Here is a 25,519-nt window from a genome sequence, read left to right on the forward strand (position 1 = left end):
AAAATAAACTTTTTGTCTATTTGTGTATTAGCGTTTCTAACATTAAAGGATAAATTTTACGAAATTGAAATGAAATTGACACCCATCTTGATCTGTTAATGATGGTTCAAATGCAAACAAATATACATAATGCTTGGGTTTGTGTATGTTTGTGTGTCAATGTTTTTGTTTTGTGTGTCAACCTTACAAGAATATCCAGAAAATTCGTAAAATAAAATAGGAATATAATTTGATTATGAACATTATCTCTTTTGTCAAGGGCGATGGAATATACGGATTTGATGTGCTAGGTTATGAGCAGCCATTAATTAATAGTAAAATTGTGAGTAATCTTGGGATTCCATTTTTGATAGAATTCATATGAGAATAACAGCTATTTATGATATGAGTTTCATAAAAAAAAAATGAGAGAGTACAAAATTAGTCAAATTTGGAAAAGGTCTTACACTGACTTCCCAGAGTACTCTGCTCACAGATTTTTTACATATATAAACTTGACCTTTATCAGCATATAAATTGTGCTGTATGTATGGATGTGTCTTAAGCATAGACGATATGGGCAGATATGGGCAGATAGTAAAGACAATTTTGTTGAATTGAACTATTGTGAGTTTTACAACGAAATGCATTGTGAATCTTAAAACCAAGGGGCAGACGTGAACGCGCTGTTATGTTTTTACACTCAGATGTTTTTTTGGGTTTTTATGGGTTTTTACACTCAGAACACGATGTTACGTGTACCTGCAACATATTTTGTTAATCTGCCACACCTATATTGGCATACTGGTGTCAGTAGTCTTCACTAAGTTGCATAGAAAAATGGAGGAACAACTTTTAAGGGAGTATACAACCACGTATTTGGATATTTTCTACAAAAGTAGGGGTTTCAATAAGTGGGAGCTGTACACATGGGATTTATCAAATTAAGTTATGGAGTTTAAACAAAGTTACTGGTAAACAGAAGGGAAATGGATAGTAAATAAATTCTTCAATGCTGGGTAAATTTAATGAGATATTACAAAGACTTATAAGAGCTATTGTTCTTCCTTATAGCAGTGGGAAAAGAGTGAATTAGAACCAAATGAATCTATAAATGAATGTGATAGGGATAATATCCTCAATTTGTGTTACTTATTTGATTGTGGGTAAAGAAATTATTTTATCGTAATGGATTGATAACAGCAGCCTGCAATGTCCTGAGAGTGTGCATCCATGTAATTAGAAATCCCAGATTTGTTTTTACAAACAACATTTGGTAGACGTCTTATGTCGATGAGCACTTACTTGGTAGATAAAAAAAGGTACTGCATGTTGGCAGCCACTTTTGCGGCCATTTAGGCCAAACACATTGAGAGAAAATTGTCGTTCAATACGTAATTTACACATGGCTATTTGTAAAAGGGAAGTTGTTGCGATGGGCAACATTTCTAAAGGTTTATTAAAATGTTATAATATGACATGTGTCAAGGCAAACTATTGGATGGGAATATTAGATCTGGTTATAGAATGAATTTGCTGACCCTTTGAGTTTAATTTTTTGAAATTGATTGTTTTATTAGTATTTTGAGTTCACATTGGAAATAGTTGGGTAGAGCTTTGTTAAAACCTATAGTTGTGGTATCTTGGAACGAATTCACAGATCATAGGAAGTTGATAACAATAGAAATGAATATGGACCCCGGGAAATAGGGGCATCAGAATAAGGCAAATAATCAGATTTATGTTACATATTAAGGGATTTTTCTTTAGTCACATTTTAAGAAGTTTGTTAGTTTGGTATATAATGTTGAATGTCATTGACATAAATGAGGGCATAACAACTTGTTGTGCACTATGTCTGTTTTACACGATCGATGAACTCATATCACCACAAGTAACACTGTTAAAGAAAAAAAAAGCGGGGAGGACTATGCTAATAACATATTAGGCATAGTTTGCTTGTTTGCAAGAATTGTTGGGAATTAGATATTCCTGTTTGTGATTTAAATCATATATAATCATTATTAATACATTTATTTTCTTTGAGTTGAGTTACAACACCTGCATGTGTTTAATTTTTGAATTATATGAACCTGAAAGCAATTGTGGATGCTATTCTTAGTTTTAGTAGTGTAAAACACATGTCTGATTTGAATATTATTCGTGTGAAGTTGTTATAAAATATAGTGATTTCATGTTACAATGTACCCCATCTGATTCAATCTGTGTGGAGAGCAGATATAAATGTGGCTAAGTAAAGGAAAGACAAGACCACATCCCAAATGGAGTGATAACGACATCTGGGAAGAAGTTTGAAAAAAGGAAAATTTGTGAAAATGAAGTTAATCTTGGCATACACCCTCTTTCTCAAAGAATGATGAAGAAATGCTCCTTTGGAAGATGGATGTTTACCTTCACCAAGGGAAAATTATGTGACCATTTGTCTGGGTCACACTGCAACATATGGAAAAGGGCGATCACTTACTTGTGTTCAAATACCTCGAACAGTCATCACATCAGCAATTGCAGGACGACGAGATTTTACCTGCAACGTTTACGGGATACGGTGACGTGTGTCATTACTTCACCAACTTCCGGGGAGCCAGCATGGAGCTGCAAGCGAACGACTGCCTTTTCCTTCACAACAGCTGTGCACGATTCTGCTGTGTGCTCCTGGTATGGACCATGGACAACTGAGTACCATGGTCCCAACATCATCATTGCGGATGCATCCGGCATCCCTGCTCCACATCTTGTTGACAAATCAACATCACATCAATACTTGCTCCATGCTCACAATTAGTGAGGAGGCAAGTCGACTACAACTGGATGGAGGCCTTGTTCAAATCTACTATGGCTCACAGCAAGAGTGGCAAGGATGCTGCATGGAGAGCAGGGTCAGTCTTTGACTCTGCCCAGCTATCACAACAGCAGAAAATCCTATGCAAATAGTGAAGGGGTGATGAAGACAACAGGAGAAAATGTTTTATGCTGAAATTCCAAACACAAGTGATCCGCCCCTTTTTCAAACAAAGAAAGTCAATATTTGATTAAAGGCAAATATTTTGCCAAATGTTGCAGATGCTTTATTATTTTGATGAACTGAAATTATTGCGTTTTGGTAAAGGTGAAATGTTTTGTGATCTTTATGCAAATGAGTTGAATTGAATTATCAACATAGAAAGAGTCAATGAACAAGGAAATGTATTGTGATCAAAATTCTTCCAGAATGACGGTGTATGCCTTAGGAAATTGAATTACAAGATTAGTGGTTTGAATATTTAATGTGGTAATGTTTAGATTAATGGTTAATATAAACATAAAAGAAAAACTGGGGATTGTTGGGGATTAAATATTCATATTGACAATATTGCTAGAATATATATCAATGTAATCTTGTTTAAAGTGGAATTATGTTTTACTTTACGAATGAGCAAAAGAGCATAGAGCTAGCATTAACATGTGGTCAGGAGAGTTAATTTCAGACAAGAATGTGTAACGCTCTTGGACCGCCACCTGTCGATCATTAATCGCCTCTGTTCAGGGCACTGCGCACACGCTGCAAATTCTTCTTCCAACAGGTCAGAGTATTTGACCTCTTGAACAGAAATAAGTATTTGCTGGCCAAGAAAGCCATATAAGGTTTTTTGGATAAGGAACACCCTGCATGCTCTGCAACATCAAAGGAGTTTGGGGCTTTAAAACCAGGAGAAAGTTGCGAGGAGAGAAAAGAGTGGACTGGGACAGTGAACTGAAGAGGAGTGAAAACTGAAGACCAGTTGAAACTGATCAACCAACTGGAGATTGTCAACCTACTGAACGAGCTTCAAAAGACCGACCAAACAAGCGTCAACAAACTCTGGAACAGACTCATTAAAGATCTCGGCTTAGTATACAACAAATTCTCTAAAGTGAATAAACCATTGATTTTGCTAAACCGAGTCTCTTGAAGTTTTACTAACATAACACCAGTAATTGTTAATAATTCTCCAACATCTGTCTCCCTCTTCCAAATCCTGGTGGCGTCTGGTCAAATCTGTTTCTGGTGTTTGTTCCCCCTCCATCCCCTCCCTCACCTCAAATGGCCACACGGCTGACTCCGCACGTGAAAAAGCTGAATGCCTCAACTCTGTGTTTGCCTCTAAATCTTGTGTCCCAAACCCATCCCTCTCTGTACCCACCGTACCCAGTCATACCCAGCTGCTCCTGGACTCTGTGTCCTTTCCTCCTGACAAGGTGGAAAAGTTTCTGTCAACCCTCGACTCGGATTCTGCAACTGGACCTGACGGCATCAGCCCACGGGTCCTAAAATCCTGTTCTTCCGCTCTTTCACTCCCTCTCTCTGTTCTCTTCACCCTCTCTTTTGCTCAAGGTCATCTTCCATCTGCTTGGAAATCTGCCAACATCACCGCTTTGCACAAAAAAGGTGCAAAAACAGATCCCAGCAACTACAGACCAATCAGCCTTCTCCCAATTATCAGCAAAGTCATGGAATCCATCATTGCTTCAGATATGAAATCTTTCCTCTTCTCCAATGGCTTGATCTCTGATTATCAATTTGGATTCAGACCTGGACACTCTACACTGGACATGCTGCTTCTGCTTTCTCAACAATGGATGGAGGTCCTCAATGCCAAACAGGAAATTAGAGCAGTCTCCCTTGACATATCACGTGCCTTCGATACGGTCTGGCACCCCGCTCTGCTCACCAAACTCTCCTCTTTTGGTATCCATGGAAATCTCCACGCATGGCTGGCGGACTTCCTCTCTAGTCGTAGTCAACGTGTGGCCCTGAATGGGTTTCTCTCATCTCCTCTTCCTGTTCAGGCTGGAGTTCCACAAGGCAGTGTTCTGGGCCCTGTGCTTTTTCTGGTCTTCATCAATTATCTCTCTGACTCTCTTGAAAATCCTCTATCTCTTTGCTGACGACTCTACTCTCTGTCGCTCCATTCTTCATCCCTCAGATCGGCAGTCTGCAGCCTCCTCACTCTCTGCACACCTGGCCAAAATCACAGACTGGGCAAACAAGTGGAACATGTCTTTCAATCCTGACAAATCTCACACTCTTACGATGTCTCTCCGAAAAGACTGACTGGACAACCCTCCCATCCACTTTCTGCATAATCCTCTCCAAGAGTTCTGTCACTCAAGCTTTTGGGTCTCACTATCTGCCATGATCTTTCCTGGGAAAACCACATTTCAAATCTGGCCTCCAAAGCCAGTCGCCGACTGGGCATCCTACGTCGTGCGAAGTCCTTCCTTGGCACACCTGAGCTCCTCACCACATACAAGGCTTTCATCCACAGCTCAATGGAATACTGCTCTCCCCTCTGGGCTGGTGCTCCTGCCTCACACCTAGCTCGTCTTCACGCTGTTGAAACCAAAGCATTCAGAATCATTGGAATCTCCCGTGATGAAGCTAACTCCAAGGGCCTCTCACTCACTCACCGCAGGCAGGTTGGTGGTCTTTCCGTCTTCGACCGACTGCTCTCTGGCCTTGCCCCCCCCAGCTCTCTCTGGTCTATGTCCCGCAAATATTCCTACAGGTCGCACAAGATCTGCCTGCAACCCTCTTATGGTCAAACTGCCAAAATCAAGACTCTCTGCTCACCTTCACTCCTTCATTCCTCTTTTCTCCCACCTCTGGAACAAACTCCCTCACTCTCTTCAATCCCACTCCACCCTCCAGGTCTTTAAAACAGCTGTTCACCACCATCTCTTATCTTCCCCCATCCAAAACCTTGATCTTTTCTACCCCCGCTAATTTCACCCCAATTCAACTTTTTTGAAATACCAACTTCTGTCCTGGAAGTCCTTGGTGTCCTTGTGTTTTATACTTCTCCCTCCCCCCCCCCCCTTCCCACGCCTCCGCCCCCCAAGCCATCTCCCTTCCACACATCTACCTGCTCTCAAATGTTGTGTTTGTGTGCTTCCCCTTCTCTCCCCATCTTGTTTTTCCACTCCCTCTTTTTATATATTTTGTTTGTCTGGTTGATTTGTTTGTGAAGTAAATGTTAGCTCTTTCACGAGCCTCGATTCAGTATACAAAAAAAAAAAAAAAAATGCAAATTTCGCATGTGGGAAAAGTAAGTACACCCCTACATTCATCACAACTTCAAATACCTAAAATTAGAATCAGGTGCACCAGCTCAGGTGCAAATGATTAGAACATCGTGAGAGAGGATCTTGGAGGAACCTGTCTTATTTAAACCTCAGACATTTTGTTTGGTTGGCTCTTTGTTGTTGAAGTGTGCGGCGTCACCATGCCTAGATCAAAAGAGCTCTCTGAGGCCTTCAGAAAGATCGTTATAGATGCCGACGAGTCTGGGAAGGGATTTATAAAGATCTCCAAACAATTTGAAATCAATCCTTCGCCTGTCCGGAAGATCATCTACAAGTGGAGAAGATTCTAAACAACTGCCAACTTGTTCAGGCCAGGCCGCCCCAGCAAGTACAGCCCGAGAGCAGACTGCAAGATGCAGAAAGAAGTCTCTAAGAACCCCAGAATGTCATAACGGGATTTACAGGTAGCTCTTGCCACTGTTGATGTCAAAGTGCATGAGTCTACCATTAGAAAGAGGCTGCACAAATTTAATCTACATGGGGGGATGTGCCAGGAGGAAACCTTTGCTGTCCAGAAAGAGCATGATGGCAAGACTAACATTTTCCAATGAACACCTAGGCAAAGACCAGCACTTCTGGAACAATGTGCTCTGGACAGATGAGTCAAAGGTAGAGTATTTCGCCACAGTACCAGAAGACATGTTTGGCGAAAACCAAAGACAGCATTTGACCACAAGAACCTGATACCAACTGTAAAGCATGGTGGTGGAAATATTATGGTTTGGGGCAGCTTTGCTGCATCAGGGCCTGGGCAGCTCACCATCATGGAATCCATTATGAATTCTTCATTGTACCAGATGGTGCTTGAGGATAATGTGAGGCCATCTGTCGGAAAGTTGAAGCTCAACCGAAGGTGGACCTTGCAACATGACAATGACCCTAAACATGCCAGTAAATCCACCAAGGAATGACTGAAAAGAAAGAAATGGAGGGTTCTGGAATGGCCAAGTCAAAGCCCGGATCTAAATCCCATCGAGATGTTGTGGGGGGATTTGAAACGAGCTGTGCATGCAAGAAACCCCTCAAACATCGCACAGCTGAAAGAATTCTGCATGGAGGAGTGGGCAAAAATTTCTCCCAGTCGATGTCAGAGACTGGTCGGTAGTTATAAGAAACGCCTACTTGAGGTTGTTTCTGCCAAATGGGGAAATACCACCTATTAGAGCCAAGGGTGTACTTACTTTTTCCACATGCGAAATTTGCATTTATGTTTATTTAAATTATACAATGGACGACAAAATGTAAATGTTTCATGATATTTGTTATATTATATCACCTTTATCTATAAATATTGTTGAAATGAAGATCAAATAGCTGTATGTTGAAATATGTTGAAAAAGTCAAAACTTTACATGGGGTGTACTTACTTTTTCACGTGACTGTACATATTGAGGATACAAGTGTGACAATCAGTGAGCATTGCCTCAGTTTTCCAACTGCAGAAGTCACGACTAGTGAAGGTCTGAGACCGAGTTGCTTCTCTGTTTCCTGAGGCAATAGGCCCCCCACCGTTGCTGACGTTGGGGGTCAGGGGTACAATAATGGCAGAAACATGAAAGGGAAGGACAGTGGTCTCCAAGCATACTTGCTTGAATTTAATCCCAGAGCTTCTTTTTTTAATCCCCTGCAGCTGCTAAAATCTAAACCTGGTTATATTATTGATGCTGCACATTGCTCGGTAGCAGCAAAATTATTCTTAGGCTCCAGCAACACATGGAATATTTTCAGCCTCAACTCGAAGATGAGGATTCACTATCGCATATATCCAAATCACAGTCAACCCACTTTCCGATATCAGATGGAATGCAAGAATTGACGATGTTAAAGCCGTTCAATCCCAGACTTCGCCGTGTGCGTGCTGCTTCGCGAAGAGTCGTAACGACAGCTGAAGATACAATGACCTGTTTCAGAGCTGAATCACTTGCAAAATAACTGGGACCCTTCGACCTCCTTGAGTGCTTAGTTGTGTGGCGCAACGCGTTGTCCGAGGCAAGGTGATGCAAGATCCAGGCATGCACCTTGATGCTGCTGTTGTGCCAGTAATTGCAGTGAAAACGTTGCTAATTAATTAGGTTAAGCGTGGCTTTGAATGTGAAATATCAGATGCATGCATCAGCAGAAAAAAAAAAATCAAAGGAGGTAATAAGCTTCCCCAGGCCTGAGCCAAGAGAGCTGGGTGCCACTTTGATTATTCGATCTCTAAGATGAGTCAACCTCAGATCCCATTTAAAAAAAAACATTTTAAACTCATTAGATGTGACACAATCTCGACTTGGTGAATGATTCAATTAACCGAGAGACCATAGCAATACATTTGAATTGAATTGCCATACAACAACATTGTCTAACAATGATGAACAAAGGCATCCATTATAGCAACAAGTATTTGCAGCTGGCCTTGGAAGACAATATAAATACAGTACTACTGCTCCTTGTGCTTTCTTAAAATCAAATAATCAACTGTACTAAATTGATTATGTTGTATAATGAATATGTTTGAGGTCATGTGTGCAATAGTATAAAAATAGATTCAGCACTTGATTTCAAAAGAAGAACCTTCTCACAACTATGGTACAAGTGGGGATTATATATATATACACAGTGAAACCTTGACTTACGAGTTTAATTCGTTCTGTGACCGAGCTCGTAACTCAATTTGCTCGTTTCTCAAATTAAATTTCCCCATTAAAATGAATTGAAATGCTATTAATCCGTTCCAGCCCCCCAAAAACCACACCAATTTTTTTTGAAATATATATATATAAATATCTCGCGCTTTATATTTCACCTGTATGCAGCATACAAGTTGGCAGGATGGCCTGGACTGGAGGTACGCACACTTGACTCTAAACTGTCCAGCCTGGGTTTGAATCCCGACCCAGCTATAACCTGTCATGTCGGTGTTTCACAGGCAGGGTGATTCATCAATGTGTGTACCGCTAAACTGGGCGCCCCGTTTGCGTCCCATTAGTTGTTGGATGTTAAGGATCTCACCGTGTCTTCCACAAAGAGAAGGCGAGCTATCGCCGGCACTCTGAACAAGTTGTGGCCTGGCATGCTCTTCTCCTCTGCCGTTATATACGTCCTCCTCGGCATCTTTTTCCAGAAGAGCCCTGTCTCGTCACAGTTGAAGATTTGCTGGGGGATGTATCCTTCGGCTTCTATCAGTTCGGCAAAAGTTATAATAAAATCTTCAGCTGCCTTCACATCCGAGCTTGCTGCCTCACCATGCCTGACGACGGAGTGAATGCCGGTCCTCTTCTTAAAATTATCAAACCATCCCCGACTGGCTTTGAATGACTCTTCCGATGCCTCGTCCGTTGATGTTCCCGCCGTCTGCTGCACCAAATCCCCGTAAATGTCTCGTGCCTTCTCACAGATGATGCTCTCGGTCACGGTATCTCCTGCGAGCTGCTTCTCCGTCAACCACACAAACAACAACTTCTCCATCTCTTCATGGACAGAGGTCCGGAGCTTTGAAATAATCTTAACGCCCTTGGCTGGCGTTATAGCCTTTATCGACTCCTTCTGCTTCAAAATCGTACATATCGTAGAAGTACTACGATCGTACTGCCTCGCCAAGTCGACAACACGCACACCTCGCTCATGTTTTTCGACGATTACGTGTTTTATATCCAAGCTCGCTCGCTCATAACTCAGATCTCGGCTCGCATCACAAAGCAAAAAACCGACCGAGCGACGGCTCGTATCTCGGAAAACTCGTAAGTTGGTGCACTCGTAAGTCAAGGTTTCACTGTATATATATATATATATATATTGTCGCGATCCCGTCTGTGGAATGTATCCCAGCACGGAATACGGACGTAAATGTCCGGGCTTCAAGTAATCCACGGAGTGGACAAAAGAGACGTAATCAACACAATTGTGTTTTAATCGGCCTTCTAGGGGTAAGGCACGATGCTTTATTGGCTCGATCACAAAACCCATGAAAGGTAACAAATGGAATAGGCTGCACAAGCCTGCAGGAACGGTCGGCCACAGACGCTCCAACCAGACGCAGGTAAGATCCTCGCGGCTCCAATCGACGAGCTCCGGGACTCGAAGGATACCAGGATGGAATACCACACAAGGCCGCCAGGAACGGTCGGCCAGGAGCTCCAACACGAAGCAGGCAATATAGGACTCACAGTTCCAATCTACGATCTCCGGGAATCACTCGTTCTCTTCCGGAATCACTCACTCGTACAATCCATAACTATAAACGATCAGCACAACTCGCTGTCGTGAGGCGTAACGAAAGTTCCCTCGCCTCGAGGCCTCGAACCTCCGAGCTGCGTCCGTATCATGAGATGGCGGCCGCGCTCTCTGACCCTCCACCAATCACGTCCCGACTCGCCTCCCAATCGCGTGAGGCTCCAAGGAGGTTACGTCAGTGGTGGGCGGGGCACTCATTTGGGTGAGAACAAAGGGGGTTTCACCGGGGGGTTTCTCACAATATATATATACATATATATATATATATATATACATACATACATACATACATACATATATATATATATATATATATATATATATGTATATATCTATATATATCTATATATATATATACATACATACATACATACATACATACATATATATATATATATATATATATATATACATATATATATATATATATATATATATATATATATATATATATATATATATATTGTTATGTCGGTGGGGTAGGGACATATATAGATTCAGGTAGATCTGCATAGGTAGGTGCTCCGATGATCGTGGGTAGCAAGAACCATCTCAATGTAAATAAGTAGAGGACCTGTCCAGCCCGTATGTCAGATTAAGTGTATCTTCGTCCCCATTACGAGGAATGGGGCATGTTAAGTAGTTGTGGGGATTATGTTAATTCCCCTGTATGTCAAACCTGTGATCATTCCTTTGTCCTGTATGGCAACGCACCATATCCATTAGTTAGGCCCAAGTTACACCATACAAACACGACTTAAATCCCCCTTCCGTCACAATAACAATAAGACTCACCGGAAGCCAGTTCGGGGCACTGCCGATGCAGCCACAGCCAGCCACATCACTAGCTTGCATAGTAACACTCAGTGCTCAGCCAGGCAATAGACACGCCCACAAGGACTTGTGATTGGCCAGGGGCGGGGCAAGAAGAAGGCCGCTGATTGGAAGAGTAGGGAGGACTCGTGATTGGTCGAGGGAGGGGCAAGAGGAACGCCGCCGATTGGTAGAGTAGGAAGGACTTGTGATTGGCCGGGGGAGGGGCAAGAAGCTTCCCAGGGATTGGTGGAAGGAAGGGAGCAAGAAGCGATGAACTGATTGGCCACGGACCGATGGCATGAGGGAAGGAGCATGAAGCGTTCAGACAATGAGAAGGGACGGACGCAATAAGAACAGTCGAGAGGTCGAGAAGCGAGGCAGGGATTGGAGAGAAAGAGGGCTGACGTCACGAGACGGCTGGTAAAATGACTCGCTCGCCGGCATTTTGCTCTCTCCCTCTGCCCTCTAGTTTGGACTGTCTCTTGCGCTTGGATCTCCTGCTTGCCCTGGATGCACTCTTCCTCTTCCCTTCTTTCCTTGTGTTGGACCTCTTCCCGTTTGGACCCTTGCTTGTTGGGCGACGACAGACGGTGGAGCACTGATGATCCTCCTTACCTGCATTCGCGAACGGGACCGAGCGTGCAAACAAGGCTTGCCGCGCAGCGGCGTACGTTGGCCTAGCTGCGCGCGAACAAGGGCGCAGAGGCCTACTTCCCGCCATCATCGGAGCTGCGGCGGACTTGTGTGCTTGGAGCCGACGATCCCTGACACGGCAAACAGAGATAAGTCGCACCACACAGAACACAACGGTTCCTTTAATTTATACTCCCCATTTGTCTGTTGTTGAAGTCTGTGTGTTGGAGCGCTCACTAGGGGATTAGTAACCATCGCGTTCTTGTTATTGGGGTCCGGCAATAAAGCCGGCCTCCGCTCGGCAAACCAACATCCTTAACCGCGGACCGTAACAATTGGTGTCAGAAGTGTCGGATTCGGACCTGAAGCGCTTAACGCGCTCAAAATTACAAACTACCGAAATTGCTTTTGTTTTACAAAACCCGAATTTTGAAATCGCGCCATGGCTGGTCAAGGCGACGGGATGCCGGTGGGAGAGATAGACGGGGTAGAATCGACCCAGGACCTCGGGGAAATGTATATGGAGGAGGTGGTTGAGGAGGTATCAGGCGCACAAAATGGCGCTCTCGCGCACGTGGTTGAGGGGGCCACGGCCGCGGAACCAATGGGCGTGGTCCAAATGCAAGCCTTCATGGCTCAATTCATGGTGGAAATGCAGGAAAAAAACGACAGTATGGACCGAATAATAAACGGAATGAGGGCCGATAGGGAGGAAAGGGAGCAGAGGGACAGAGACCGCAAGTTGGGCGAAAGGGTCCCAGGGGTGCACGACGAGGTAACGCGGGTCGAGAAGCGCTGGTTGAGCGAAGCGGAGGAAAGCATGGGTACAATGACGGGGGTAGAAATCGCGACACGGGGTTTGGAAAAGCCGGCGACCGATGAGGTAGAGGGAATTTTATTAAAGCCAACGGTCGTCGAGGGGAACAAAGACAAAGCAGTAGTGGGTACAATTAAAATTGAAGAGACGACGGAGGTAGCCCGGGAATTGCAGGGAAAGATGGAATATGTACAAAGTCCCTGCTCAAATCATGATTATGTGCTCACTAACCAAATAAAGAGTTTGCAGGTGCGCGTGGAGAAGGGAATCCCCCAGGTGAGTCGTGCTGTATATTGTGCATGTAGATTTTGTAGAAGGATGTTCGGTGACAAAAGAATTTTCGCGCGCTTGGGATCGAGGAAGCATCCGGGCGTTGGTGAAGGGTCCCGTGTGAGTGGAAATGGCACGCGTGCGAAAAAAAAGTGTGCGTCGGCGAGTGGGTGTGTTATAAAGTGTGGGAGTGAAACCGAGTGCGAGCGAGAATGCACGTCGGGGTGTACGGAGTGTGACACGAGGAGTGAGTTGGTGGTGGAGCGGGTGCGAGGATGCACGTATGGGATGAACGGCGAGGGTGTGCGAGAAAGCACACCTGAGTTGGTAGTAGCGCGAGTGCGAGGGAGCACATCGGAGCGCAGTAGTGGGTGGATGCAAGAGAGCACGCCCATGGTGAGTGTTACGGAGGACGTAACGGAGGAGAGGTGTGGACCGAGGTGTGCGAACGGCGAGTGTGCGTGAGAGTGTGCGCGAGAGGTGTGGTGTGTAACAGGGAGTACGTTGGTGGAATGTACAGACGGCGTTGGAGCACCGAGCTCGGTGAGGGTGAAAGGGGTAGCGTATGCGTGTGAGCATGCAGGTGAAGCATCGACGGTAACCAGGTTAGCGGTTAGAGCGACGGATAGCCGATGTGAGCACTCGGGGCGCGGTGTGCTTTGTTGGATGCGAGGCCCGGCGCGGATCGATGCGGCGTCGCTTCTCTTCGAAGCGTCGTTGCCGATTCGGGCTTGGCCCCGCCCTGCACGGTCGAGTCCGGGCCTTGTCGGGCGAGGCGACCGGTCCGGTTCAAGGGCGAGTGGGAGGAAGCGGCACGGTGCCCCCTCGTGGGGACGGGGTTCCGACCGGGGGAGATTGAGCCATCGGGCCCGGGACCGCAAGGTACCGTGCCGAGATGGTGCGTGGAATCTCGGCCCGACCAAACCACCTCCCTTGAACCGAAAGCCGAACGGATTCAACCTGCAGGCGACCAAACCACCCGCGTTCATTGCTCGGCTTTGCGAAGCCGAGTTTAATGATGTCATGACGCACCGAGGCTAGGATATAGCGGACTGTGATGATGATAATAGTGAAAGTGGTTTTGATCCGAAATTTAGAAAAGTGAATAGAATTGGCAGTAATTGGCACATTTTTGATTGGTTGGAAATTGGACGAGCAAAATTTATAGTAAGAGATGCCCCACGTGATGGGATGGCCAATCCACCATCCCTCACAACGGGGGGCAAAGGAGCACTAGTTATGGGGTTTATGGCAGTGAAAACTAGCCCGGGAGGGTTAGGATATAATGTAGGGATCTAGAGAGATGACCTTAGGTAACGGTAAGGTTAGTTAGTGACAAGGATACCGGTAGTGGGGACGCAGGTAGATTAGTGTGGATTATAATGACGTGGGAGCGCAGTAGTTTAAAGGGGCGACTGGGAAGCGCAAGTTTCAGAGGGGAGTAGTTAGATGAGATGATGCCGTGTGTTTGAGGATTGGAAGTGTATTGTGAAAAGTGTGTGAGGAACAGGTGTGATTGCACAGGTGTGCAACTGGACAGGTGTATGGAGCAGTGTATGAGTGAGAAGAATAGTGAGATGAGTATTGTGTTGACCAAATGGTCCAGGAAGGAAGGAAGGAGGGTGCAGGTGGCACCAGGTATGATTGCACAGGTGTGCAACAACAGGTGTATGGGGAATGGTTGTGTGGAATAAATGGTATGGAGTATATGGAGTATTGGAATGGATGGTCGTGGAGTGAGTATGGTGGAAACTATGGAGTGGAGTGGATGGTGCGAAGGTGTGAATGGGGGAAGAGTGGACCCCCATCATGAATACCTGGGGCTGGTAGTGTAAGTGTTAGGTAGAGGGTACAGGTAAATTGTGGTTGGATATTGGCATCTGTGGTGCGGGTGAAAGAATGGTATTTGGATGGGTGCATTAGTGTTGTGGAAATGGCTGGGCGTGTAGCCTGTTAGTGTGTGTAGTTGGTTTGGGCACTCCACCACTGTGAGGATGTCGGCCAGGTGAGGCCGCAGGTGGGCTCTGGGAGCCGGTAGTTGTGGATGGGGCCCGAGGATCCGGAGGACGGACCCGGGTAGCCCAGTGTCAGAGGGCATCGAGTGGGGTGACAGAGCCAGGAGGGGCCTTCCCCAGTTAGATAGGTTAGGTAAGGAGCAGGTAAGCTCGGGTGGCAACTACAGTGGTGGAGGTGTGCAGGTGGGTAGACCTGCTGGGAGAGCTACACGTCACAGCCCAGAAATTGTGCAAGGGCACCGGGAGATGAATCGGGGGAGTGAGACCCCAAATTGAGAAGCACCACAGTTTGGTCAATGGGAATTGGTTTTTAGAACCCATAGTGTAAGTTGGCCAATGGATTGGCAGGGAAAGACCCCGGGTAGTGTAAAGTGTGTTAATGTCATTTAGAGGATAGTTAGGATGAAGATCTCCTCGCACCATCTATATGCACTCACCTGAGGTAACGATGGTACTCCACACCATGCCAGGTTGTTTTGATTATTTTTTATGTTGTCCTTGGTGTCCTTGTGTTTTATACTTCTCCCTCCCCTCCCCCCAAGCCCTCTCCCTCCCACACTTCTCCCTGCTCTCAAATGTTGTGTTTGTGTGCTTCCCCGTCTCTCCCCATCTTGTCTTCCGCTCCCTCTTTTTATATATTCTGTTTGTCTGTTTGATTTGTTTGTGAAATAAATGTTAGCTCTTTCACGAGCCTCGATTCTGTATACAAAAAAAAAAAAAAAAAAAAAGGCCTTAGGCTTCATGCCTCACCTTCAGGCCGCTTCAGACAAATTAGTCCAGGTTTCTTAATACAGTATTATCGTTTTCGTAATAATAATAATATCGTTATTTATAACAATATACTAAATATAATCAAAACACTGCAATTCCTTTGTCGTGACTGCGAAGTTACTGGATTGAAGCGGTGTATGGTTGGTTCATTGTTAACTCAAAACATATTGAACTAGAACAGCACTCAGTGGAGAGCATACCTCTGCCTGGTTGGCCATATCACCCAATGGTGAAGAATCACTTAAAAAAATTCTACTAGCTGTATCTGGGTCCGGATCTTCACCAAGATTGAATAGATTCTTCCTTGCCACACACACAACCTGTCCAACAAGTTTCGTTTAAAAAAAAAATCTATCCGTAACTTTTTGAGATATGCTGCTATGTATAGTTTTTCGCCCTATCTCCCAATGGTGAAGAATCACTTTTAAAATTCTAGTAGCCAGATCCGAATCCGAATCTTCACCAAAATCTAACCATTTCGTCCTTGTCACATACGCTACATCTCTGTAAAATTTCGTCCGAATCCGTCCACAACTTTTTGAGATATTTTGTTCACAAACAAACAAACGGACAGACAAGCAGACAGGGTGAAAACATAACCTCCATCCATCTTTGGTGGCGGAGGTAATAAACCAGGTGTCTCAATGCAATATCTTCACTTCCATGGTGACAGACAGCAAGGGCCGGTCCATGGGGACCAATCAGCACTCTGACTGTGGCCGCGCTGCCCTGAGGAATCTGGGCAGCAGGGAAGAATGGCTTTGTATTTGACCCCCCTGCAAATATTTGGCGCCCGAATTGCATTGGGGGGAGGGGGGGTACAACCACCGCGAAGAGGCATCCCCAATAGTTGGGGTTTATGAGAGTTTAACCAAGAGGTGCTTACTCGAGAACACGTGCATCCTGGAGAAACTGGTGAGGGTTGGAGGGTTGAGAGAGCAGAAAGAGCAAGACCAGAGAAGACGAGGATAAAATACAAACAAACAGACAGCTACCGACATGCCTGTGATGCGAGAACAACAGGCCTTATGCTTTGGTCTTGTCATGGGAGATGCCTATAATGTCAGGAGCTTTAGAGTCTATGGAATCCAAGAGAGACCGTTGTGATGCTGGGGCTCCAGCCCAAAGGAGAGAGCACGACTGCATTGACTTAACGAGAAAAGCCTTGTTGGTTTTTTGTTTTCTCTTGTGACACACTGCACCTTAAAAAAGAAGAAGCACCGCTTCCCAAGGGAAACACTACACAGGCACATAGCAACAGATAAACAGCTTGTTTTTGCACGAATAATGCATGTATAAATGGATCCCCAATTTGAGCCGGCCAAATTCATACGGTGTGGCTGTAATGTATCAGGCAAAAGGTTATCTGACCCACCATTATGTGCACGCGGATGTGCGCGCGCCTGCGGTTATTCTGCAAGGGTCATAAAAAGGCCATGGCAGAAACATTGGGTTTCCGTTAAGAAAAAACGAAAACATTTACGCCTTTGCAAAAATAAATCCCATGGGAAATTTCTACATCTCAATCCTAACTTTTGTCCACACATGAGAAACACCAGCCATGGGTTTATTCTTATCTGTTTGATGAGCACTGGTGCATCGATTGATTATCAGTTAACACCTGCTGCAGGATCGATTAATTATACAGACAAAAATTGGAGACAGTGTTAAAAAGCACTGAAGTCAGAGGTGTATTTCACGGAGGGTTTCAGGAATCAGAAAGGTGATCGCTAGCATTGAATGCCACACATCCTCAGAGCCATTAAGCAACTCAGCTTTTGGGAGCAGATCAAAAAAAGAAAACTCTGGTCGTAATTACACGCGTCGGGTAAAAGCACTCAACTGATTGGAAGAGGCCACGGTTTTCGCGTCTGACAAAGGTTAAACGGCAAAAAGAGATTGCTCATGGAGTTCCACATGGTTTTGCATGAGAATGTTGGAATTTTGCAGGAATTGCTAAATGGTATAACGCCTGAAACTGCGTGTGCATTGGGCGACCAGTTGCGTCGAAAGGAAGACTCTCCTTCTTCAAGACAATGCAGCGACTTGCGTGGCAAGGCAATATCGGCAATGCGTTGGCATCCTGAAAGTGCGAGGCTTTGTATGCACCGTACGTATCAGATTGACATTCATGTGACTTCTACTTGTTCCCACAACTAAATAAAGAATCTCACAGGAAGAGGTTTATCAGATGTGCCGACACCATCGGGTACGTTATGCGGGGAATGCTGCGGAAGGCGAGCACCTTTGATCGCATCATCAAGTCGGTTGACCAATGGAACCGAAGTGCAATCTCGATGACAAGTCTGTTTTGTAAATTTTAAAAGGCTATTTTGATGTCGTATGTGGAAGTGCGAAATCTCAATATAATCGCTCTTTCTTTTTCGAAATACGTCACTCAACCTACACGACTCATTTATTATCCAAATCACTGCATTCTCACCATTACAAATATGCTGTTGTCGTCCCCAGAATCTGTCTTAGACTGGAATTTCCAAGGTCAGTGGTCTGCTGGACTTCAATCCATCCTTGCATATTTGTCATCTTGATAGACACCGAACTTTCTGCATTCAAAAGTCAAATCATTGGGGAATCAAAATGATTTTCCCTTTTCCACAAAGTTTCAGAGCCACAAAAACATAATCTGTATTCTCATGGCATCACAACTCTCTTTCATCACTGGGATCAATGTGTTGCACTGGCTGGAAAAGGACCAAAACCTGTGTGCCCTATGTTGTTGGTGCGCAATTATTATTTCAAAGCTGGGGAAAAAAAACTTTTTCACTCGCGTATTATCCTCCTCCACCATTGAAACAACTGTTCAACAGTCCAGGCTCATCATTGCCATACAAAATATTATCTCCATATTTTAAATTAATAAGGATATTTCCAACTTTAACTCTCCAATCATCACAAAGAAAGTTCTGCCTGTAAAATGAGCATTTTAAGTGTCGTATCTTGTCATGTGACCTCCTGCTGAGTACCGCCTAGTACTTATAACTTACAGTAATCTAGATTAGAATTCCAGTTTTAGAGTTATTACAAACGAAATTTTGTTGGCAATAGTGACAATTTGGGGGTGACCCTCATTTTATAGTCACCTGTACCTTGGTAATATCATTTGCCCACGACCTGCCTGTTCAGGTGGCTCACTTAGTACTTTGTTAGGTTTATTAAAATTTAAACTTAACGTTTGTTATAAACTTCACAGGCGAGGAAAGTATTCTCGTGTCATATTGCACAACTACCAGCCTTATTTCTAGGTTCAAGACTATGCAAATCCTAAGCTTCTGCATCCCTAAAAGACAGACAGTAAAACCTAATATTATTCTGCCAAATTAGTCATTCCACCAACTGAAGGTAACCACATGACATAACAGGTACCAGGATGACAAACGGTATATTAATTATGAACATACCAAAATATTCAGGAATAATTATATCTTTTTATTAATCTACTGTTTGTTTTTATCTTTATTATTTGACCAGGAATTCAGATAGAAACAGCTTTAAAAAAAAAACAATTAATATACAAAAAAAAATTAAACAAACAAAAAAAACTGGAGAGTTTATAGAAGTTTGCAGGTGTAAGTGTAGTCTTATACACCACCTTATTTAACATGTTACATTAGTTATTCGTGCATGTTGTTTGTGTCCTTCATGATGTCCTTAAAATATATATATATATATACATAATGATATATAAATATATACATATATAAATATATAAATATATACATTTATAAATATATTACTGTACATATGTAAATATATAAATATATACATATATACACATATAAATACATACATATGTAAATATATAAATATATAAATATATCAATATATACACTTGTAAATATATACTGTACACATGTAAATATATAAATATATACATGTATACACATATAAATATATACATATATAAATACATACATATATAAATATATAAATATATACATGTACACACATATAAATATATACATATATAAATATATAAATTTGCCAATATATACATCTATAAATATGTAAATATTGCATGTGTGAGATGTTGTATGTGTGAGATGTTGTATTGCTTGTATGCTGCATGTGTGAGAAGTATTATGATTTATGGGAGCGAGACATGGGCAATGAATGTAGAGCAGCAACGAAGGCTGGAAAGGGTGGCAATGCGAATGGTTCGGTGGATGTGTGGAGTATCGTTGAGAGAGAGGAAGACAAATGATGAATTGCGAAAGATGATGGGAACAGAGCCTGTGATTGATGCTGTGAAGAGAAACCGTTTGAGATGGTTTGGTCATGTGTTGAGGAAGGATGAAAGTGACTGGTTGAGAAGAGTGATGGAAATGAATGTAGAAGGAAGTAGAAGACGGGGAAGACCGAGAAAGACTTGGCCAAAGATGGTGGAAGAAGAAATGCGGGCAAAGGGGTTAACAAGGAGAGATGCAGAAAATAGGGCAAAATGGAGAAGATTGTCATGGGGACCGCAAGGCTAACCCCCGCTCTAGTAGGGAAAATGGCCTTAAAATGCATGTTGTTGTTGTTGTTGTTGTATAAATATGTAAATATATACATATGTAAATATATACATATGTAAATATATACATAAATAAATATATATTTATTACTTTTACTCCTTACTCCTTAATCCCTACACTACCTACCACTCGAACCTCCCACCCCCCGTAAATTTATTGGTGGTGCAGCCTCCTCACTCTCTGCAGACCTGGACAAAATCACAGACTGGGCAAACAAATGGAACATGTCAATCCTGATAAATCTCACACTCTTACGATGTCTCTCCGAAAAGACCGACTGGAAAACCCTCCCATCCACGTTCTGAATAATCCTCTCCAAGAAGTTCTGTCACTCAAGCTTTTGGGTCTCAATATCTGCCATGATCTTTCCTGGGAAAACCACATTTCAAATCTGGCCTCCAAAGCCAGTTGCCGACTGGGCATCCTCCGTCGTGCGAAGTCCTTCCTTGGCACACCTGAGCTCCTCACCACATACAAGGCTTCTTCCACAGCTCTATGGAATACTGCTCTCCCCTCTGGTCTGGTGCTCCTGCCTCACACCTAGCCCGTCTTCACGCTGTTGAAACCAAAGCGTTCAGAATCATTGGAATCTCCCGCGATGAAGCTAACTCCAAGGGCCTTTCACTCACTCACCGCAGGCAGGTTGGTGGTCTTTCCGTCTTCTACCGACTCCTCTTTGGCCTTGCCCCCCCAGCCCTCTCTGGGCTCTGTCCCCCAAATATTCCTACAGGTCGCACAAGATCTGCCTGCAACCCTCTTATGGTTAAACTGCCAAAATCAAGACTTTCTGCTCACCTTCACTCCTTCATTCCTCTTTTCTCCCACCTCTGGAACAAACTCCCTCACTCTCTTCAATCCCACTCCACCCTCCAGGTCTTTAAAACAGCTGTTCACACACTATCTCTTATCCTCCCCCATCCAAAACCTTGATCTTTTCTACCCCCGCTAATTTCGGTCCCTTGTGTTTTATACCTCTCCTCCCCCCCCCCCTCCCCTTCCCTCGCCTCCTGCCCCCAAGCCCTCTCCCTCCCACACTTCTCCCTGCTCTCAAATGTTGTGGTTGTGTGCTTCCCCTTCTCTCCCATCTTGTCTTCCGCTCCCTCTTTTTGTATATTTTGTTTGTCTGGTTGATTTGTTTGTGAAATAAATGTTAGCTCTTTCACGAGCCTCGATTCAGTATACAACAACAAAAAAAAAAAAAAAAATACAAATATGAATACATAAATATGTAAATATATACACATGTAAATATATAAATATACATATGTAAATATATAAATATGTAAATATAATACCTATGTAAATATATAAATATATACAAATGTAAATATATACATATTTAAATATATAAATATATGAATAAATATGTAAATATATACATATATATATATATATATATATATATATATATATATATATATATATATATATATATATATATATATATATATATATATATATGTGCAGTGTCTGTCTTGTGTTGTCACTGAACTACTTTCTCAAACTTTTGTGAAATCGTACCAAACTTCTGGTATGCACATATCTCTCCCGCCGGTATGTCCTAAGGGTATTTTCTTGGAAAAATTTTCGATTTTTTTTTTGTTTGGAATTTTTTGGGGGGAATTTTTTTTTTCAACTTCAATTGTTTATAAAATGTGATGTCACGCGTATATTACAAATACATTTGAATATTGAATATTTTGAATTATTATTGAATTATGATTGGTTTAAACCATGACAAAACGACAGCTCGGTCATTTATCTATATAGCTACACATCTGGGCAGTGTCTGTGTTGTCACTTAACGACTCCCTCAAACTTTTGTTTCCGTTGTTATGAAGTGTTTTAATAACGTTGTGGTGGTTTTGAATCACGTGGTGGTGAGGTATTTTGAATTATGTGGTGGTGCGGTGTTTTAAATGACGTGGTGGTGAGGTGTTTTAATATCACATGGTGGTGAGTGTTTTAATCACATGGTGGTGAGGTGTTTTAAATCACATGGTGGTGAGGTGTTTTAAATCACATGGTGGTGAGGTGTTTTAAATCACATGGTGGTGAGGTGTTTTAAATCACATGGTGGTGAGGTGTTTTAAATCACATGGTGGTGAGGTGTTTTAAATCACATGGTGGTGAGGTGTTTTGAATTACGTGGTGGTGAAGTATTTATAAACACGTGTTGCTGAGGTGTTTTTAATTATGTGATGATGAGGTGTTTTGAATTACTTGGTGGTGCGATGTTTTTAAATGGCTTGGTGGTGAGGTGTTTTTAATTTCGTGGCTGTGAGGTGTTTTTAATTTCGTGGCTGTGAGGTGTTTTTAATTTCGTGGTGGTGAGATGTTTTTATTACGTGTTTTATGGCTGTGAGGTGTTTTAATTTCGTGGTGGTGAGATGTTTTTATTACGTGTTTTATGGCTGTGAGGTGTTTTTAATTTCGTGGCTGTGAGGTGTTTTTAATTTCTTGGTGGTGAGATGTTTTTATTACGTGTTTTATGGCTGTGAGGTGTTTTTATTTCGTGGTGGTGAGATGTTTTTATTACGTGTTTTATGGCTGTGAGGTGTTTTTTATTCATGGTGGTGAGATGTTTTTATTACGTGTTTTATGGCTGTGAGGTGTTTTTAATTTCGTGGTGGTGAGATGTTTTTTATTACGTGTTTTATGGCTGTGAGGTGTTTTTAATTTCGTGGTGGTGAGATGTTTTTATTACGTGTTTTATGGCTGTGAGGTGTTTTTTATTACGTGTTTTATGGCTGTGAGGTGTTTTTTATTTCGTGGTGGTGAGGTGTTTTTATTACGTGTTTTATGGCTGTGAGGTGTTTTTAATTTCTTGGTGGTGAGGTGTTTTTATTACGTGTTTTATGGCTGTGAGGTGTTTTTTATTTCGTGGTGGTGAGATGTTTTTATTACGTGTTTTATGGCTGTGAGGTGTTTTTAATTTCGTGGAGGTGAGGTGTTTTTATTACGTGTTTTATGGCTGTGAGGTGTTTTTATTTCGTGGTGGTGAGATGTTTTTATTACGTGTGTTATGGCTGTGAGGTGTTTTTTATTACGTGGTGGTGAGATGTTTTTATTACGTGTTTTATGGCTGTGAGGTGTTTTTGATTTCTTGGTGGTGAGATGTTTTTATTACGTGTTTTATGGCTGTGAGGTGTTTTTAATTTCGTGGTGGTGAGGTGTTTTTATTACGTGTTTTATGGCTGTGAGGTGTTTTTAATTTCTTGGTGGTGAGATGTTTTTATTACGTGTTTTATGGCTGTGAGGTGTTTTTGATTTCTTGGTGGTGAGATGTTTTTATCACGTGTTTTATGGCTGTGAGGTGTTTTGAATTACGTGGTGGTGAGGTGTTTTTATTACGTGTTTTATGGCTGTGAGGTGTTTTTAATTTCTTGGTGGTGAGATGTTTTTATGACGTGTTTTATGGCTGTGAGGTGTTTTTATTACGTGTTTTATGGCTGTGAGGTGTTTTTAATTTCTTGGTGGTGAGGTGTTTTTATTACGTGTTTTATGGCTGTGAGGTGTTTTTAATTTCGTGGTGGTGAGATGTTTTTATTACGTGTTTTATGGCTGTGAGGTGTTTTTAATTTCGTGGTGGTGAGGTGTTTTTATTACGTGTTTTATGGCTGTGAGGTGTTTTTAATTTCTCGGTGGTGAGATGTTTTTATTACGTGTTTTATGCTGTGAGGTGTTTTTAATTTCGTGGTGGTGAGATGTTTTTATTACGTGTTTTATGGCTGTGAGGTGTTTTTAATTTCTTGGTGGTGAGGTGTTTTTATTACGTGTTTTATGGCTGTGAGGTGTTTTTTATTTCGTGGTGGTGAGATGTTTTTATTACGTGTTTTATGGCTGTGAGGTGTTTTTAATTTCGTGGTGGTGAGATGTTTTTATTACGTGTTTTATGGCTGTGAGGTGATTTTTATTACGTGTTTTATGGCTGTGAGGTGTTTTTTATTTCGTGGTGGTGAGGTGTTTTTATTACGTGTTTTATGGCTGTGAGGTGTTTTTAATTTCGTGGTGGTGAGGTGTTTTTATTACGTGTTTTATGGCTGTGAGGTGTTTTTAATTTCTTAGTGGTGAGATGTTTTTATTACGTGTTTTATGGCTGTGAGGTGTTTTTAATTTCGTGGTGGTGAGATGTTTTTATTACGTGTTTTATGGCTGTGAGGTGTTTTTGATTTCTTGGTGGTGAGATGTTTTTATTACGTGTTTTATGGCTGTGAGGTGTTTGAATTACGTGGTGGTGAGGTGTTTTTATTACGTGTTTTATGGCTGTGAGGTGTTTTTAATTTCTTGGTGGTGAGATGTTTTTATTACGTGTTTTATGGCTGTGAGGTGTTTTTAATTTCGTGGTGGTGAGATGTTTTTATTACGTGTTTTATGGCTGTGAGGTGTTTTTAATTTCTTGGTGGTGAGGTGTTTTTATTACGTGTTTTATGGCTGTGAGGTGTTTTTTATTTCGTGGTGGTGAGATGTTTTTATTACGTGTTTTATGGCTGTGAGGTGTTTTTAATTTAGTGGTGGTGAGGTGTTTTTATTACGTGTTTTATGGCTGTGAGGTGTTTTTTATTACGTGGTGGTGAGATGTTTTTATTATGTGTTTTATGGCTGTGAGGTGTTTTGATTTCTTGGTGGTGAGATGTTTTTATTACGTGTTTTATGGCTGTGAGGTGTTTTTAATTTCGCGGTGGTGAGATGTTTTTCTTACGTGTTTTATGGCTGTGAGGTGTTTTTAATTTCTTGGTGGTGAGATGTTTTTATTACGTGTTTTATGGCTGTGAGGTGTTTTTAATTTCGTGGTGGTGAGGTGTTTTTATTACGTGTTTTATGGCTGTGAGGTGTTTTTGATTTCTTGGTGGTGAGGTGTTTTTATACGTGTTTTATGGCTGTGAGGTGTTTTTAATTTCGTGGTGGTGAGATGTTTTTATTACGTGTTTTATGGCTGTGAGGTGTTTTTAATTTCTTGGTGGTGAGATGTTTTTATTACGTGTTTTATGGCTGTGAGGTGTTTTTAATTTCGTGGTGGTGAGATGTTTTTATTATGTGTTTTATGGCTGTGAGGTGTTTTTAATTTCGTGGTGGTGAGGTGTTTTTATTACGTGTTTTATGGCTGTGAGGTGTTTTTAATTTCGTGGTGGTGAGATGTTTTTATTACGTGTTTTATGGCTGTGAGGTGTTTTTAATTTCGTGGTGGTGAGGTGTTTTTATTACGTGTTTTATGGCTGTGAGGTGTTTTTAATTTCGTGGTGGTGAGGTATAATCGTCCCAAACTTCCAGTCTGCCCCTACCCCTCCCCTATGTATGTGCTGAGGGGTTCTTTCTTGAAAAAAAAAAAAACATTCAACCTGAAT

At 42.4% G+C, this 25,519-nt stretch overlaps 1 protein-coding gene across 6 annotated transcripts in view; it reads right to left on the reverse strand.

Annotated features, from left to right (window-relative positions):
* The window catches only part of LOC137426593 (uncharacterized), a 276,611-nt gene that overhangs the window by 40,768 nt on the left and 210,324 nt on the right, over positions 1-25,519 (reverse strand). Inside the window, exon 23 of one of the 6 annotated variants that reach the window (XM_078779265.1) lies at positions 18,038-18,203. The exons of the other annotated variants lie outside the window; for them this stretch is intronic. The gene's annotated coding sequence lies outside the window, so the exon portion shown is untranslated. Of the gene's footprint in view, positions 1-18,037; positions 18,204-25,519 lie in introns of those variants that run through there. 6 annotated transcript variants of the gene reach the window in all.

Source organism: Myxine glutinosa, chromosome 5 (assembly GCF_964187855.1).
Source record: "Myxine glutinosa chromosome 5, kmMyxGlut1.1, whole genome shotgun sequence".
Lineage (NCBI taxonomy): Eukaryota > Metazoa > Chordata > Myxini > Myxiniformes > Myxinidae > Myxine > Myxine glutinosa.